This window comes from Manis javanica, chromosome 9, assembly GCF_040802235.1.
Source record: "Manis javanica isolate MJ-LG chromosome 9, MJ_LKY, whole genome shotgun sequence".
NCBI classification, from domain to species: domain Eukaryota; kingdom Metazoa; phylum Chordata; class Mammalia; order Pholidota; family Manidae; genus Manis; species Manis javanica.
The window spans coordinates 47641626-47662446 of record NC_133164.1 but is presented as its reverse complement, the minus strand read 5'-3'; positions in this window follow the sequence as shown (position 1 = coordinate 47662446).

The window sequence follows — 20821 nt, the reverse complement described above, 5'->3', positions numbered from 1 at the left end:
AAGACCCAGAGATGGTGCACAAGACATGAGGGTTTACTGGGACTTAAGTTCAGGGAGTCCAGAAGCTGCAGGTGGACATGTGCGTGTGGCGGGTGAGGGGACAAAGCCTATGTGCTTTGCTAGGAAAGATCATTCTTAAGCAACCAGAGCCCCAAGGAACAAAACCTTGGTCAGACAGATCTGCCTCCCAAATACAATGTTCCCTTTGATAAGGCAGGCCTGGATTTGCCCAGCCGCAGGGCCATCAAACACCAAGCATACTGCCCAAAGGAGGGGGCCATGTGGACACATAGTTATTCTGGGACATAGGCTACAAGTGGGCAGGGCTTGTTCACAGAAGTATTTATAATATAACCTTGCCAAAAATGAAAATTGAACGAAAGTGTAATTAAGGTCTTAGGGATTTGCTTTAATTACATGAGTGTCAAATATAAAACACAAAATTTGTTTGCTTCTAAATTTCGGCATATGTCCTATGTATAAACTAAATCTTATGTGGAGATACAAATTATAAAAGCAAATTATCAGATGATTTGATCATTATCTTGCTAGCGGCAAAAATCAAGGGGCAAATGAAGTCAAATTGTGGGTTAAAAGCAGGAATATTTTTCTCTTTGTTTTATTCAATTCCAAACTTTTGAAAACATATTTAACTCTTTTTATATATAATCTCTTTCATTAGTTTTAGATTTGAATAAAAGGTGTAAGGATCACTCATTTTACTGGTCTATTTGGAATAATGAATCCTTAGGGTGTCCACATTGAGTAAGACACCAAAAGACTTTTCCTGGTAGATTGACAAAGGTACAAAAAATCTTGAAAATACTTGGGCAATGCTAGAAAGAAATCAACATCCATCAGCCTTTGCATTTGGTGATGAAACTAAGCTCTTTTATTTTCACTCCAATTCCAGCCACACTATTCAAACAGATATTGCCTTAAAAAGGCAGTAATAATCTGGGAAGTTTTCCAGATTCATTTATAAGAAAGCAAAGAGCTCAATTTGAGCTTCATTTTGTAGGGATCTTCATTCTTTCATTATGACCTGAGTCTCTTACAAAGGACTCTTTCTACCTTTGTGTGTGGGGCAGAGGAGCCTTCATTGTGTTCATCCCCTTTCATGTTAGGTGCATTGTTCTGTATTGAGTATGCAGGAAACAATTTGAGCCCTTCATTGAAGATTTATCCTGTGGAAATGCAAGATAGTAACTCAATTTAAGAACAGTGTGTTTTGCCTTCTTTCAGATGGAGCTGGTCAGTGTGTACTTCCTAGTATCCAAACTTAGAAGGTTTCTCTAACATTTCTAAAATTTACATTGTGAAATACACAACAGACATAATAGGGAATTGTAAATGTTTACATGTTCATGTGAGATCACAGATGTCCCCCACTGCTGAATTTGATTACAATTGTCTCAGACAATTATGAGTAGTACAGCAGCTACTATGCTTCATAACCATGTTTGTTTTCCAGATTTCTTTTGATAAAGTATTTTCTTTACTCTTCTACTGTAACTGGATTTCTGGTTTCTTTGTCTATTTGGATATTAAGCTTTTTTTAACTTTCCTGGCTTGAAGGCAACCTATCCTAACACCTCTTTGCTCTATAGTTTTTCACTTATTTAATATTGTATCACCATTTTCATAGCATTCCCTGTAACTAAGACCAGACAAGAAGTATAGTAATAATAGGTGTGTTTCTCAATAAGTCTGGTTATAACTATAAAATCCTTCATTAATAGTGATCCAAATAATTAACAATAAAATGATTGACCTTTGCAAGCAAGCAACATTCATTCTTTTTAAGATTCATTCATTATTTCTTTCAAAATCAACTTCTTTCATCTTGTAGTATAAGAAACTGTGTTAAATGGCCTTATTATTATCTTATTAAATTTTCAAAAAATAAATTTTGCAGATGATTATAAAAATGTAAATATATCTTGAAACATTTTTAAGACAACTGAATTAGGTACTAAAATTATTGTCTATGGTTCTATGCATAAACATTTAAAAGCAAGTCATTTTGCGTAATTTTTGCTTATTCAATGGGCAATGTCTAAAGTCACAAGGATTCTATCCTATTTTCTATTTATTGTACTGAAGATCTGTTCAAGTAAATTAGACCCACACAATATTCTTTAGTAACATATTAATTATTTGAATAATTCAATTATCTATAAATTCTTATATTTAGTAATTCTGTGTATCTCCTGTTAGTGCCCCAGAATACTATGATAGTTTCAAATAAAAGGCCAGCATCCAATAAAAAATGGAGGGTAAAAATGTTTATGCCTACATTTTGAATTTAGCTCTTTATTATTTTGTAATGCCTCTCTTTTTATCTGATAATTTTCTTTACAATTAAGTCTTCTCTGTCTGAAATTAGTATAGTTACTTCATCATCTTTTGATTGGTATTAGCATGATATATCTATTATAATAATAACAAAAGTTACATCTCTAAAAAATATGCAGGATTTGTATGAGGTAAATGAAAAACTCTTATGAATGATATCAAAGAGCATCTAAATAAATACAGTCATATCATTTTTATATATAGAAAGACTCAATAGTTTAAAGATGGCAATTATTCCTAAATCAATTTATTGATCTAAGGGAATCACAATGAACAGCCAAGCAAACTATATTGTAGATATCTGCCAATTAATTCTAAAGTTTATATGGAAAAGCAGGATCCCCCAAATAACTAACAAAATACTGAAGAAAAAAATTTGAGAATTGACACTACCCTACTTCTAGATTTACTATAAGTCTTTTCTAATCAAGACATGATTTTGTCAGGTAGCTGACTCTGGGAGGTCTCTCCCTGTATACTAGGTGAAACCTCAACCTGGAAAGGGGGGTGCAGTTCTTAACTATGATCAAGAAAGAATTCACAAACAGATCAGGCAAGTGTAGGTAAGGAAGGAATTCATTGAAAGAAGGGTAGTTATGAATGGCAGCAGCCATACTGGCAGTAGAAAGCAAGGAAGAACAGATGTAGGAAAGGGAAGCTCACTGAACTCCTGCTTAGCATAGAGCAAACACTTGGCCCACTCCTGAACCCAGGGTCACCTTGCATCCAGTGCCCACTTGATCTGCATGGCATGGGACGTAAGCCCCTACCACCCCAGGATTTGGGGGCACCATGGAGCATTGGATGGAGTGAGGTTATGTTATTCTGAGAACTTCCCCAAAGCAAAGAAAAGAAATTGGGATGACGTAGGGTAGCGACCTGAGTCAAGCATCATAGTTAGCTTTTCCTGCCTATGATGAATAATGCTGTGATGTAACAGTATAGTAAGAATAGGAAGGATTCCATCTTAAAGCTGAGATTCTATTTTAAAAAACAGATGTTAGGAAGTACAATTCCGAACATAATCTTTAGCAAACAGACAGTAACTCAGCCCACCTTGGGGCAGAGCAATCAGTCTTGATTGATCTCCATTATTTGGGAAGTTCTCAGAAATAATCTCATTTCATCCCGTGCTCACAGCTCCCCAGATCCCAAGGTACTGGGGGCTATTCCCCATGCCATGTAGATCCAAGCAGACATGGGATGCTAAGTGGCCCTGGCTTAAAGAGATGGCAAGGAAATCCAAGAAAATGTTTAGCAAACTTTCTCTCTGCACTTCTGCATTTTTCCTGTTGTCAGCTGCCTGCAAGGCCACTGCCATTCATCTCTACTCTTGCTCTAATGAATTCCTTCCTTACCTACATTCTTCTGACCCGCTGAGAATTGTTTCTCATTCAGAGTCAAGGACCCTCCCCAGTTTCACCTGGTCCACAGGGAGAGACCTCCCAGATGCAGCTGTGTGGCAACACTATGAAAGAGCATGATTATACAGCTGCAGTCCCATCTGGGTCACCCAGGCAATGGGAACTTGCAAGCCTCAATCAGAGATCTTAGCAACCCTTCCCTACTTGCTGAAATAGAACAGAGAGAGAGAATACTTGTGCCTAAGTCTAAAAAATTGAAATAGCAAAATAACAAAGATGTTTATTACTGGGAAAGTGGTATTTTATCAATCTCAGAAGAAGCTTGGAAGAGCATGGAGACAAAACTCAGTAAGTTGAGCAGCAAGAAGGCTTTATTTAAGGTAAAGTACACACTCATTGAAAGGGAAGTGCAGGCAGCCTCAGAGAGGAGGTGCAGTTAAAGGCTTAGGATTCATGTCTTTTAAGGATTTCAAGAATGCAGGGGGTGGGTGTAAGCTTGATATGTAGTTTGTGATGTCTGTCTTCAGCAGAGACATTATGTCACTATCCACAGTAAGTCCTGTACATGTTCTGTAAGGTAAACTTAGCAGAAGAAATTTATTGATTCTGTTCTTCTCCAAGATAGTGGTGACCCTCAAGCATTGGGAACATACCAGTTAGGGCTATTTGCCCTGCCTTAAGATGGGGTCAGTTGTTGGCTAATTAATGTAAAACAGATTAGGAATCTTACCTCTCAACTTCCTGGTTTTTAAAATGGAATCTTAGCCTTCAGATGGAGTCCCTCCTGTTCTTACTATACTGTTTATACTTCAACATTTTTCATCATAAGCAGGAAAAATTAATTATGATGCTTGTCCCAGGTCCCTGCTCTACCTCAATGGTATTAGTACAAGAACAGATACATAGATTAATGTAACAGAGAGTGAACCCATAAATAGAATTGCACAAATATAGTAAATTGATATTTGATAAAGGAGTAAAGGAAATTAAGTGAAAAAATGACAGTTTTTTCAAAAATGGTTCTTAAAAAATTAATGCCAAAAAATTAATCTAGAGACAGATGACAGATTTCACACCAATTTTACAGAAATTAACCCAAAATACATCATAATCTTATGTATGACAATACTACAAAACTCAAGAAAAAAATCCTAGGTGAAAATTTGTATAATTTTTTGTTTGGTGATGTGTTTTTAGCTATAAAACCAAAGTTACCATCTATGAATGAAAAAAATTGATTTCAAGGTTTATTGTAATTTAAAACTTCTGTTTTGCTATAGGAACTGTTAAGAGAATGAAAGGAATAGTCACTGGGAGGAAAAAGAATTCAGAACACATGTAAAGAAATTATATAAAAATATACAAGGTACTCTTAAAATTTAGCAGTAAAAAATAAACAACCATATTTTAAAAAATGGGAAAATGATCTGAAGATATCTCATAAAACAAGACATACAGGTAGCAAAAAGTATATGAAAAGTGCCATTAGGGAATTGTACATTAAAAAAGTACAGTAACAGTGAGATACCACTGCATACCTGTTAAAATGTCTATATCTGAACATCTGACAATAGCAAAGGCTGACAAAACATCGGAGAAACAGAAATTCTTCATTCCTGCTGGGAATGAAAATTGGTATAGCCATCTCGGAAGATAGTTTAGCAATTTCTTACAAAGTTAAGCATGGTTTTGTCATATGATCCAGTAATTGGAGTCCTAGCTATTTGCCGAATTGATTTCAAACCTTTATGTTCAAACAAAAATGCACTTATAAATGTTTATGAAAGTTTTACTCATAATTACCTAAAACTGGAAACAACTAGGATATCCTTCAAAAGATGAATGGATGAACAAGCTGTGGTACCTTTATACAATGGAATATCATTCAGTGATAAAGAGAAATAAGTGATCAAGCCGCAAAAAATGTAGGAAACTTAAATGTATATTGCTAAGAGAAAGAAACCAGACTGAAAAGCTTACATACTTCTTGATTTTTCTTACATGACATTCTGGAAAAACAAAGATACAGAGATAGCAAAAAGATCAGTGATTACCCGAGACTTGAGGAATGAAAGGGATGTCACGAAGAGAGGCATGAAGATCGTCACAGAAGTGAAAGTATTTTGTATGGTACTATAATCAGGTAAAGATGATATTACGTATTTGAGAAAACCCATACAACTTTACATCACAAAAAGTAAATTGTATGTAAAATATGCAAAGAAAAAAAATCATTTAGGAGGTTGGAGATCACAGGAAGCAATGAAAACTGGGACAATAGAGTCAATGGTATTACAGATGTATGAAACAACTTTAGTGAAAGGGATAGGAAGAAAAGTTGCTGACCCAAGTAACTGGGAAATGAGTGAAAGCTATAAGACCAAGTTCAAAAGGAGTTGCACAGAGCAAGTACTATACTTGAAAAAAATAAGTTATCCATGGGGACACAAGTTAGCATTTGTGATACATTAACAACTGTGACATATCTATTGGAATTAAACAATTAAGTAAATGAATGACAAGGTGGGAACCTTACATCTCACTAATTACATGAGAGTTTACAGATTATATAGGAGAGGAAATCAGAAAAATCTATATGACAATAAATTAGAGTTGGAGACATCAGAAAGAACTCACTTTTAGCTTTTATATATACATATATATTTATGCAGAAATATTTATAGATATGAACATATACACATGTTAGTACTTAACATATATTCCTTTCCTCTGCTAGATGAGATATCCTAAAATAAATGATACCCCAGTAGCAATTCAACAATTAGCAATACAATTAGCACTCCAATCTTGATTTTGACTGTCATTCTCTAGTCGCAGGAGACAGCACTGCTTAAAAGAAATTGCTGACTGTGGGTCTAGGGCAGGGCATAAACAAGATGAGCCCAGTGCATCTTGAAGTGCTCAAAAACATGAAAACAAAAATAAAAACAAATACCCACACATTAATGGAATTTTCAAAAGGAGCCAACTGAAAGGGTGAGAAGATTGTAAAGGGGATAACATCCATTCATATCTATCCCCATGACTCAAGATTCTGCTTGTGTTTGAGTTTCTAGTTGTTGAGATCTGTACATGGTGTCCTCCTATAACTGTTTCTAAGACTTACACAAAAGCATCAAAAAGAAATCCAGTCAGAAAAATGCTCATGGGCCTGCACAAATCCCTGTACCTCTTAAAAGATCTGGCAAGAGAATATGGAACTAGGACTCTATTCTCATTCCCAGGAGCACTGCAATTTATCACTCCCCTAGCAGTACTTCTTCTGCAAAGAAATACATAAATTTCAGCTTGAAGGAATTAGCTGAGCTGCTTTTTGTGCATGCATTCTGACTCTACTACTTTATTAGTGTGAATCATGAGCAGTCAGTTCCTTATTTTATTTCTTAGTCTTCTTCATCTTCCATTCAAAAAAGACCTTTAAAAGTCACCTAAAAAAGGCTGTGTGTCCCTTGAGACTAGTAAATCTCTACTCTTTATCTGATTTGTTATAATGTTAAAAATCTTTCCCTGACAAGCCTAAAGCTCTGTGTAAGAAATTTTTGTCCTTTTTTAAAGGTCTTCCATCAGGATGAGGATTTAGATTGTATTTAATTTAAAATTCAGCATAACTTGTTGCCATCAAATATTAAAAGGAAAATTGATTAGCTTCATATTAAATTTCTATAATCTAATTGCATATGATATAATAATTTATATATCTTTTTCTTTGGTAATAAGTATCTTGATTTATTAGCTTTACAAAAAAATATTTTTTTCTGGCTCTTAAAATCTTTAAACATCACACAAAGATGCCATTTCCTAAATTTTTGTTAAATGAATTAAAAATTATTTCTTGCAATGGAAATATAAATGTATGAGTATAGAAATGTAAATCAAGTTAAGCAATAATTTTTAATCTCCTAAATACAAATTAATATGCCTACAGTTAATAATATGGAAGAAATATTAAAGGATGGGTAATTTAATGTATTTTAAGTTTAGTTTTTATGATGGTATCATAAGATTATTTTTGTATGTATGTATGTTTGTGAGTGTGTATGTGGGAAGGTATATGTTCATTCAGCTGAACATGCCTAATAGTAAGCTCCCTGAAAAAAATGAGAGAAATTAAGTATTAAATTTGTATCCCTTACCAAAGTATACTGTAAAGAATGGATAAAATGTTTAGTGTAAATTGATAAACTTATTAATGCATTGTAATTTTATTCAAATTTCCTAACTATAATATTGAAGATTTCATATATAGACTAGTACACCTTCTCTCTTCCAGAGTTTCAAAATTTTTATACATTTAGAATTCTATTTATTAAATTTACATTACTTCTACTAGAACAGCACAATATGTAACAAAAACTATTTAAAAATAATGAAATATTCATCTCTTATGAAAAATATCTACTATTTTCTCACTCAAAAAATTGATATAAACATAATAAATTTTGAATAGTATTTCTGCCCGTGGTGGTCTAGTGACATAAAAACTCTCCCAAGATAACTGACTAAAAAAATACAATAAACATATGTTTTGATGCACAGATACTAATAAATAAATAAATTTCTGGGTACCATTAACAAAGAAAGAAGCGAAAATTAGTGAACATAATACAGTTACATTTAATATGACTTCCATAAAACAACAATAGATGAGGGAGACAATGTGCAAACAACAACTACAAATTTCTCAAAATTGATAAGAAACAAGAATCTTTACATAATGAAGTACAACACATCTAAGAAGGGCAAATAAAATATAATTCATATGGCTCTGTCTCTCTCTGTCTCTGTCTCTCTGTCACGTGCTCTCTCTCTCTCTCTGCTGCCCTCTCTTTGTCTCTATCTGTCCCCCTGCACTCTCTCTCTGCTGCTCTCTCTCTCTCTCTTTCTCTCTCTCCCCCCACCCCCATCTGGGGCAGCCACTCTCTCTTTTAGATAATAAAATCTCTTGTGTGGGCCTATGTCTCCTGAGTCATTCTGGGAACCTGAGCTGCTTTGGGAACCCTCATGGCCCAATTCTCCTCCACAGGCTCACCATCCATTTACCCGGTCACTCGTCATCTCACCCAACACTGGCCTTTGATTTGGTTCCTACTCCTCCACCCTGATGGGACCTCTTACTCTCCACATTTCACGCGCTGCTCATCTCCGCTTCCACTCATCACTAAAGAAGTTTCTACCAGCATGGAGTCCTAAGACCTCCCTTACAACTGCCATGCATCATGCTTCAGGATTATTAACCCTGGTCTCAACACTTATTCTCTCACCACACCTATCTTCCCAATGCCAGCCCTTTCTTTTTCAGACTGTCCAAAAGATTGCACCATCAAGGATTCCCTTTGCTCTACAGGTTGCTTTGCTGCCTACACATATGTCCCCAAAGAATGCTATCAATTCAGCCACCCTATGTAAACATAGCAATCAGCCCAAATGTAAAAAATTTCTAACCTTTAACCAACTTATATTACAGGATTACCAACCTCTCTCCAAAAACGATGATCCTTATTGAACCTAGAAAATGCCATCGCCACTACAGACCAAGGGCTCATCTGAGGACAGCCCTCCATCAATACAAAAATGAACTTCATCGCCCCTAATCAGCAGGAAGCAGTTACTGAAGACTAACCTTCAACCCTTCTCAAATCCTCTACCACTTATAAAACAGAAAAGGGAGGAATGTAAGAATATAGTAATTTATCCTCCACTTGCCCCATGGTCCCAAGCCCATAAACTGGTGAGAATTATGCCTGGTTTGCCTGGGGCTTGCTGGGCTTACCCCGCCTTATCTCTAAACATCCCGACCCTCCCCCAAGGCAACAGGCGAGCGGATCCTCCACAATAAAAGGCACCATGCTGCTGCCCTCTCTCTGTCTCTCTGTCTCGCTGCTCTCTCTGTCTCTCTCTCTCTCTCTCTGCTGCCCTCTCTCTGTCTCTCTTGTCTGTCTCGCTGCTCTCGTTGTCTCTCTCTCTCTGCTGCCCTCTCTTTGTCTCTCTCTGTCCCCCTACACTCCCTTCTCTCTCTCTCTCTCTCCCCACCCCCATCTGGGGCAGCCACTCTCTGTTTTAGATAATAAAATCTCTTGCATTGGAAAAAAAAAATATATATATATAATTCATATGAAAACACATAATAATATGCATGTAAAAAAAAGCCCCAAAAGAGTTAAGATAAACTGTATGTTACTAATGGAAGTTACAACAAAGAAAATTAGACTAGCAGATGATTTCACATTAGCAAAAATAGAAATCATGAAATAATAGAGTATCTCTCATCAGATACTGAGAAAAAAATATTTGTCCAACTGAATGAAATGCCATTAACATTCATAACTAAATTCAGACCAACTTCCTTTTGCCTCCTTCCTTCTCCAGAGGAAATTATTTTATCCTAACGTCGGTGCTCATGATTACCAAGCGTACATCTGTGCTAAATTATATATGTATTTAGCCAGAAAATGCTTCATGTTTTGCTGCTTCATGCATACATCCTTTTGTGATTTTTGTCAATTATTCTTAAAATCTATCCCATCAATACAAAATATGTAATATTCATATGTTAGTAGAGGAACTTGTTCTATATGCATTAGTATCAATAAAGTTTAATATATTTTATGACTAAAATTCCCACAAAGTTTTGGTAGATTTACTCCCAGACTATTCACAATTTTGGTGTTTCCTGAAATAGTTATCCTTAAATTATATTTTCTAAATGTTCATTGCTAATTTATAAGAATGCTGTTGATACACACACCCACACAAACTCGTATAGAAATTAGCTGAACTCTCTCATTATATCGATTCTTTTAAGCATGTTCTTTCTTAGTAAATTAATTCTTGTGAAAATAATGGAGATTTTTTCTGCTTTTCTAAACCTTAATACAATTTATTTTGTCAATTTGTCTCACTAGAATTTTGCCAATTAAATTAAAATGGCAAGCATTTGTCTTTTTCCTAATTTTAATATGACAATTCTAGATTATTTTCAGTATTTTTTTTAGTAGACATTTTATTAGAGTGAAGCAGACCTCCTCTATTACTGGGCTGTTAAGATAGTTCATGACATATATGTCACATCTTATAAAATTCATTTTTAGCTTCAGTTGAATTTATTTTAAGCTCTTCTATTTTAATCTGTGAATGTTATAAATTACTTTTATACATACTTTTATCCAAAAACCTTACATTTCTAGGGTGAACATAACTTGTTTATGGTATACCACCGTGGATTTTGTTGGTTAATATTTTTACCGTGATATTCACCTATGATTTTCCTTACTGGTGCTTTCCTTATTTAATTTGTGAAGAATTAATTCTAGTTTCATAAAATGATTTAGAGAACACTCCTCTTTTCTAAAGTAATCGGAAATACCTCTTTTTGGAATTTTTTTTAGAATACTTATTTGAAATAATCTGAGCTGTGTGTCTGTGTACATGTGTGTGGTTATTTGCACAAATAAACCAAAATTTGTGTGTGCTTTTTTGTTCTGGAGTGAAAAGACGTTTTCTTTTTTGTTTCACATCCAAAAAGTTGTACAAAATTAGTGTATTTAACTTGATGAATTCAAATATAAATATATACTTGTGAATTCATCACGATTTATGCTATAAACCTATCTATAACCTCTAAAATTGCCCATCTGCCCATTTTTAAACTAGTATTTCCAATATTATGTTAAGTACACTATTTCTTCTTGAATGAACTTTTCCAATGTATGTATTTTTCTACAAAATTATCAACTGCATTTTATTTTGCATTAATCACGGCATTGTTAATAATGATCACCATTTATTTTAACTGTTATTTTCTCTGTATTTATGTCCCCTTGCTAAGTTCTGATTTTCCTTGGGTTTTCTTTTTTCTTTTCTTAACCTATCTTTCCAGTTTTTGTCCTTTATAACATCCCTGCTTTAGGTTAAATCTATTGGTTGACTTGTTGCTTTGAAATTTAGATCTCTGATTTACGTACATTTTGGGGGATACTTCCTCGCAACTATTTCAAGTGTACTTGGTTAATCTTTTACAAAATTTTTTCAAAAAGTTTTTGTTACTTTTACTTTTTTTCCATAAGATATGCATAGATATAATATAATTTCTGTCCAATATTGCTTTATTGGCATCTCACAAAATGATGGATTTCCTCTTTAGCAATGCATAAAACTTAAACTGTGATTGAAGGTGTTATAATAATAAAATCAATTGCTCTTACTGTTTCCAATAGACGCCAAGGAAGTGTAAGAAAGAAACAGAGGGAAGGGATTTTCCACACTTATATGAAAATACATTTATTTTTTCCTTACTCTTAAATAATATTTTAGCATTTACTTCCCTTCAGCATTTTAAAGGTAGAGGTACACTGGCATGTATTGTTGTTTCTAGATGTCTACTGGTAATCTGTTATTTGTTCTTGTGGAATATCTATTTTCTATTTTCCTTTCTCTGTTCTTAAGAGTTTTTCTTTGTTCACTGCATACTAGGAAAGGTCTAAGTACTAGGGGTGTTAATTGTTCAAGGAAAAAAATTTTTCCCCAAAAAGTAACAGAGCAGATATAAACTTCCTTATCAATAATGGTTTGTGGATGAAGTTTTGCTTCTCTTTCACTCTTTTTTTTTTTTAAATAAATGATGGGTTTATTTTTCCACATGTTTATACAGAAGTCCAAGGTCAGCTATTGGGGCAGCAGTAGCTGATCAAGAATGCCCTTAAGGAATCAGGCATCCAAATTCATCATCTGTATCTTTATTGTGGATTTTCTTCTTCTTGGTGGCAGGATGGTGGCTGCACCTCCAAGCATGTGTCCACATTCCAAACAGGAAGCAGGAAGAAGGCAAAGGAACTTTTCCCCTGGTTTTCTGTTCTGCTGCATAACAAACCATCCTAAAACTTAGTAGCTTATAAGAAAAGAGTTTATTATTTCTCGCAATTCTATAATCTCGGCTGGTTTAGCCAGCCATTCCTGCTCAATGTGGTATCTGCTGGACTGCAAGTCCAGAATGACTGCTTCCTCTCCCAGTCTGCTACCTTAGCTGGTATGGGTGGAACAACTAGCAGCTGGCTAAGGATGCCTGTTTCCATGTGGCCTTTCTATGTGGCTAGCTTAATCTTTCTCTTAGTGTAGCTGGTTTTCCTGGTGTCTTGGGAATGCCGGAATCTCACTTCTGCCACATTTTGTTTGTCAAACCAAGTCACAAAGTCCAGGGAAGGAGAAATAAATTTTCATCTCTTGATGAGAGAAGTGGAATGTATGTTCAGGGAGGGATTGATTTGGTGGTGGAGGCCATTTTTGGAGATTAACTACCACATCTAGGAAAGCTTTACCTTTCCTTTGGGAAGGGCTGTCCTCCCTACAGACTTTTTTTTTTCTGAGAGGACACTCTTTCACTCTTTTTGCTTAGATAGTATTTCTTTTAGTATAACTGACTTTATGCAGGTATTTCAATTCCAGTTCTTTTCAGGACTCCCAGGTCTTATCTTCAGTTTCTTGATAGGCATACTTCTGGAGCCTCTCTCCGTTAGTAGTCAGCAGGAAACGTGTGAGTGCTACTTGGGCTCTCAAGTCACTCTTTGCTCTTCTGGCACCTTTCCTTCGTGGAAGTACAGCTAGGAATCAAGAGTATGTGGGTGGCCATGATGGCTGCTGCTCTCTGTTACCAGGAATCTCTCCATACTTTTAGCAGAAAAAGTTGTCTCTAACCTGGCACTCTGTTCTTCAAAAATGAAGAATTTCCTTTCTTAAATAAATTAAGCTACACATAAAAGAAGCTTCTTAAATAAAACCTTGAAACTCAGTTACAGTAACAATATAAAATGAATGCACTGTCTTTTATGGACATACTGCCTTGTGTTGCTTTATATATGTGATCCAGAGGACAGCTGCCATCCTTATACGTTACTCTATCCCTCTAGTTTCAGTGGCTGTGATTTATGCCTAGTTGATCACTCTACATGTATTTTAATATAAATGGGATGATATGCTTTTTTCTCATTGACTTTAAACTATAATTTTATTAAACTATCTACCTAATGACTATAGTGTTAGCCTTTCAGAAAATTTGAGGTGATAAAAACAAGATGTAAAAAGTGCTTTTTGAGGTTTAGAACATTGTCAGATACATTTTCACAAATAGCCAGTATATAAATATAAACGTTTGTTGGATGGGACTAATATCCATTTATTTTACTGCATCATGCTGGTACTGCATACAGTTCAGGTTGTCTTTTGTATGATATGCATTATAATACCACCTTGACTTCTCTTTAGCTCTGATTTGAGAAAACATTTTGCTGACTGTACATCATGGAAAATAAAGTAAAGCCTCTATAAAAGTGTGGCAGTTCACAAGGCAATCTTAAAGTTTCACTTAACACTATAACAGTTTACAGTTTACAATGTCTTCTCTTTTGAGGAAGATGCGAGATCCTACAAGACTTCTCAGCCTTCAAAAAAAACTACTTTGCAGAGGAGGTAAAGAAAAGTAGCTGGCTATTAAATTAAAACACTGTAAACAATCAAAATTAAGCATTTTAGTTTCCAAAATATTGAAATTCAGGCTCACAGCGAAACTTGGAAATTTTAGAAGTACTGTAAATATGTGACTCTTCATGAAAGAAGGCATTTGGTTTTATATCATTCATTTTAACCATCTACTAAGCCAGAAGCTTCATAAGTTAAAGAGAAACAGTCTGTTAGGCACTGTTTAACCAACAAAACAAAGGGTTACTCTGAGGAGGATCCACTGATGCACACTGAATGGTCACTCTAAATTCCAGGGTAGCCTTGAAATTAATGGGTTAGGGGCTTTATGGAACACTGAAAAGAACAGACATGTAAAATATTCATCTTTGGAAGCCAATAGAATGTCATATATCAATTATACCTCAATCAAATAAATACAAAAATAGAAATAAAATGCCATTGGGACTATCAGAGAAGTATATGTGTGTACACATATGTTTGTATGTGTGTGTATGTTCATGAGTAAATTTTTCACAAAAAATTTAGCAGCAAAAATAAATTTAAGGGGGTAAAATTGGGCAAACAGAGTATTGCAAGATATTATTTTTTCTAAACATTTTTTAAATCTAAGCATATAGGAAGCAACTATATTATTTTATTTTTAACATAGCTTTTAGCTGTCTGTTGCAGAGCATAGGTGACTGCATTTTGCACATACAACTTTATTGAAGACCGTGGGTTAGACCATTCTCCATACACTACTGACACCTGAAACTTTAAGATTAAAGACACTCACTTTTGTAATACATGATAACCACCTAAATAATAAACAATACCCATTATGTTTACTAATGTTATGTAGTAAGATGCTTAAAGTTGTCATCAGAAATAATACATAAATCTTTTTGTTTGTTTGTTCTTTAATACTTAGGGGTTATATTTTATCAAGTATTATAGAAATACTTGCTGAGTAATAATAGATAGCATTATAAATTAAATACCATAGAGTCAGCTGACAGTTTCTGATTTTTATTCCAAAGGATTTGTGATTTTCAAAACTTGGGTGCATTTTTACTTGCTGGTAACAATTGTAAAATGGCAACAAGATTATGAACTGAATCATGTATATAAAAATTTATACATATATATGTACAGTATATAATCTAAGTATATAATCTAGTGTAGACTATCTATTGAATCTGATCTAAAAAGATCATCTAACCTCTACTAATAAAGAGTTTTATGTATATATAGAAAAATGCAAATTTAGACCCAGTAATAACCTCAAGACAGTAGGAATACAATTTTGTGAGGTAGTGTCTTAAGTCAAATCCCTTTCCTAAATTCTATTTCCCAGTGTGTTCCTTCTCCTGATATGTCCATCCACCATTTATTCATTAATTCAGTATATGTAAATGAATTGTACTATGTGTTAGTAGTGAGTGCACAGGATACTGAAATAAGTCAGACAAGATGATACATTCTCGTGCAGAGCATAAAAATGTATAAGTATACAACATCACATAGAGACATAAGTAAATATGTTCAGATCATGATAAATTCAGTGAGGATAGTAAAATGGGATATTTGGATCTAAAGTGACGTAAATTGGCTTTTTAGACTATGTGATCAGGATAGTTTATCTTTTACTCTGAGTGCAACGGAAGCCACTGGAGGGTTTAAAGCAGGAGGATAATGTAATGTAATTTGCATTGTTAATAGACCTCTCTGACGGCTGTGTACAGCAGTTGTCGGGCCCATAGCGTACACAGGCAGATAACGCAGGAGAATGTTGCAGTAGGACCAGCATGGTAGCAGTTGAGGTGAATAACATTGTACTAATCTGCCTGAAGTATCTTCTTTGACAGAAATTTTTCTCCTGCTGCTTACTGGCATTCAGAAAAAAACCCTAAAAGGTATATAGAGGACTTCGGTGGCTGCAAGGGCCTTAAATGAGAAGGGATATTGTTAGGGAGGATCTCTACTTATAGGAAGGCTTTATTTTCCCTCAGAGTTCACTATTTAGGAAAAATATTTATATAGTGTGTTTATGGATGGGAATAATGCATGGATTAGAAGAATTATGAAAATATGTAATGTTATTTCCATGGACAGTTTTGAGATGAAAGAATTTAAGTTACTAACTTAATGGAAATTAAGGCATAAAATAAAACCTTTGACTCTCATATAAGTTCTCACTATTTGGGTCATCTAATTTACAGAGAAATGTAAAAATTACACAATTCAAAATGATCAGCCCCCCAATTTACCTCAAAATTTAAGTTTGTGGACCTGTGCTCTGGGCAATAAAATAAGTGTACTAAATTTCAGAATGTTCTAGGTATACAGTCTGTTCACAGTCCATACTGGTACCAATTTAGAAACCAGTAATAGACAAATATATATGAAGAATCCTGAAATAATGGGAAACTAAATAACACCGTGACTGGTTTGTACAGACCTCTATCTGGATGTCAGTAGACTGCCTGCTCCCCGAGAACTGAGGGCACTACCTTATATGGATGAGTCATCCTTCATGTGCTCTCCTGATCTGAGCTGAAACTTGCAGAATATTGCATTCCTGTGTTGCTCCTTGAAGATAGTAGCCATTGCTGACTCGCTCTATTTTTCCTCAATTAACTAGACTTAGAGAAAGAAAACTCTCTCATTATGTTTTTCCCAAAAGGACACTCTAGGGAGCTTTTGTGGTACCTTAGATCCATCCCGTCTTTCCCTTCTCCATTTAATAGTACCCGTCTCTATTCTCTTTTGCTTGAATCATGATATTAATATGCATGAAGCAGTATCTGCTCCTTTTTTGGTGCTTAAACATTTAGAAACTGAAACCTGAATTCCCTTTACTCCACCTATAATTTCATACATATCTAAGTGCTATTATCTAATTCACTTACTCTGGTAATTTATGGTTACACATTCTGACACACTCGAAATTGTAAACTATTGATGATTTTTAGAGAGGTCCTCAGAGACCTCCAAACAATACTGTATTTCTCTGCACTTGACTCCTTTCATACTTTTTCAGCATGTCCTTTTAGTAAACCACCTACTATTTTAAATCTTTAATTACAATTCAATCTCTGGCACATCTTGAAGATGTCCTCAACAAATTTTTTGGGTATCAGCTCATTTATGCCAAAATGCCCCAACATGAGACCTCTTTCTTTCAGAATCAGTCTTAGTTAAGACAAGACTGCAATTTCTGATATGTCCAAGCATATCTATATTTATGTTGGTTTACATAATAACTCAGCCCATTCCATTGGCTGCTGCATCAAGAAAATACTGGAACATATACATTCTTATTAGTAAAAATAAGAATATTGTATAGAATATTGTATAGAATATTGTATAGAATATTGGTGATACTTGTTTTCTGTTTAAACTATAAAGGTTGAAAATGCACTCTCAATCTCAAAATGGTTTCCAACAGTTACCTCTGAATACGAGGTAATGTTAAAAAGTAAATCACATTAATAACCTGTACTATTTCTTTAAAAAGACATAGTGAAGATGCAAATGATTGCTTCAATTATTGGTTCAAGATACAGATCAATGCTGCACATGAACTCGTAAGCTAAGCACTTTAGACCTATCCCCAAAATGTAACACAGAATGGTTTTACTAGTCTCTCTCATTTCTGATGAGAAAAAAAATTTCTGGATTCCTCTACTGTATTTGCTGTGAAGCCTGGTGCTTTTTCCATGATTCTTGGGGAGACAAAGGAGAAGGTTTAGGTGAACACATATTATATTTCATTCCAATGTAGGGACAAGAGGCAAGAATATGAAACAGTTTATATATATGAAACAGGAATATGAAACTTTCTCTCCAGTGTCCATTTCTCCATGCCATATGCCTGTAGTTTTTCTAAAACGAAGGAGATATTTTTCCCATCCATTGAATCTGCCTCAGGCTTTTCACTTGCTTTGACCAGTAAAATGTGAGGACATGAAAGTGATGTTCAGCCTTAAGGTATAGTTTCATTCCTGTACCTTAAGAATCATTGCATGCTGTATTTTATTCTCTTGCATTTTTGCCATCCCTGGCAAAAGGATATGTCTAGCTAGTTCACTAATCCAGAAGGATGAGAAATACTTAGAAGAAAACCAGGTTAAGTCTGGATCTGCTAAAAACTGCTTATACATGAGAAGCAAATATTTATTTCTGTATGCCACTAAGATTCTGTGGCTGTTTTTAATTAGCAATGTTCTGGTAATATTCAACTGCACTATCTGAGCTAACTACCTAAAACCAGTCAGAGAACATAGCTCTTTTTAACTGAGTTTTCTCACACAGTATTCACAAAAAGCATTTACATGTATGTGTCAGTTTCTATTGAAGCTTTTGGGGCAATATACTGGATGTGTACATGGTTTTCTACATTGAAATCCTTAAAAACAGAAACAATTATATAGTATTTCAACCATCTAGTCACTGGGAAGTTCTCATTGTCCATTTCCCTAGAATTCTACCTCCTGACATCGCTCTGCCATTGAACAAGAGATTAATCAGTCTCTACTTCTCCAATCATTTGTGGCTCCAGCTGCTATCTTTATTTCATCATATAGATGAATTAAACTCCCCCCTTACTCCTCAACTCTGGGTTACTTTTTCATACAGAAGAGGTTTTTAATAGGATTTGCTGAGCAGAATCAATTAATCAGTGTCTCATCACTTCATACCTAAAAGAACTAGCAAAATTTGGAAATACAAATCTTTCCCCTCCCCCTTCCCAGGTTCTTGTAGATGAAAGTGAGCAAGAGCCATATTTATTTTCCCACTGATATAAAACTATGTGTCATCTTTAGTAGAAGCATCTCTAATCATTTTTATTGTAACTAATAATTTTTCATTCCCCTACTTTAATTTGTATAATATTGATGTTTATATGAACATTGTACATACACTCACACAACTAATCTATATTTGCTAATTTATTATTGAAAAGTTGAAATTAGTCCTATGTAATTGGACTAAATAACTGCCATTATGTTATTTGAAAGACTTTGTAAATTATACATGCCTAAAAATTATTGCAAAGGAAAGACTTCTTCTAAAAACTGTGTTTTATTGTAAACTCCTATTAACCTAGAAATGCCAAAGTAATACCTAAAGGAGAGAAATTTTAGAAGTAGAGTACATGCACCTGGGGCTCAGAAAACTATACTTACAGTATTAATTTGGTCATGATTAGTAAATGGTATAATTTCAAGAAGGGATATTAATGTGCTATCTTGGTCAAATCATTTAGTAGCAAAAATCATTTAGTGGTAACATAAAAACCAATTTGGATGGGATATAGGAAGACTCATTAGATAACTATTATATTCATCTAAAAATAAGGATGGTTGTTCAAAAAAATTGAAAAATATATTAGCTACAGTAGGAAGAAATTCAGGAGGTGCAATTCATGGAACTTGGATATGGATTGAATGTTACTTGTAACGAAGAAAGATTAGAAGAAGATTGCTCCATGGTTCACACTTAAGTATGAACTAATGAACAGAGTATGATGATCTCTGTTTTCCATAGATTCAAAATGTATTCAATGATTTTTGATACAGCCACAGCTGAAAGAAATACCAGGCACTACAATCCAATCTGTATTCATTTTAACAAAGTATTTCTACTTACTCATTAGGAGCCTGGTGACATTATTTTCTTTCAAATATGCTTTTAATAGTGGTTTCTGAAACTATAGATCAATGTGTGGAAGTGGACAGTGTGGTTAGCATATTAGGTCATTTATTTCTCAGAGGGGAAATACTGTGGTTCATCTCATTAAGACAGGCAGTATTATGCTTGACAACAGTGGGACTTCCTGGAGATAATAAATCTCATACCTGAAGTGTCACCAAATATAAGATGGGTAGAATCACTAGCCTGGTAATTCATAAATTTCACCTACCAGTTGGTGACTCATATCAGTGACCATAGTATCCTTAGGAATTTTCTTTTTCATTAAACTAAAGCTGAGAGAAAAAAAAATATTTCATTTGGCTCTGCTGAACTGTTAGATTAAAACCTCAAGTGTTGTCAGTGGCTAAAGGACAAAATCTGGCTGAGACTGAAACCAACATTCAGAAAAAGGCAGGGAAAGAGAAAGGAGAGAACAATTTCTGCTGTCATTCCATGTGTGGATCAAATACAACCTTTGCTATAGTACTAGTTTATGTGATCAATGAATTCCCTTTCTCTGCCGATGCTAATTTCAGTTTGGTTTCTGAGCTCAAAGTCAACAGTCATGTTGAATGCTATATTATACAAATGAATTGCAATTTTTAAAAGAGGGATTATTTATACAAATAATATAATATACTTCATTGTTTGTTAGAAATACTTTGAATTACCTAATCAAATTGCAACCATAATTTTAGATTTTTACTATAATGGTTCACTAGTATATTTTACTACTATTCATTCTATGTTTATGTTTGGTGAAGAGTACATTCTGCTGATGAAATTAAATATTTTCTCATATGTCTCTATATAAACCTTTGTCAAATCAGTATAAGCTAATATCTCAAGTATTTAAAAATGTACTAAGGTTCTCCTATTGTATTACAACCCTATATTTCACTGTTCCATATGTCTAGAAACACATGGGT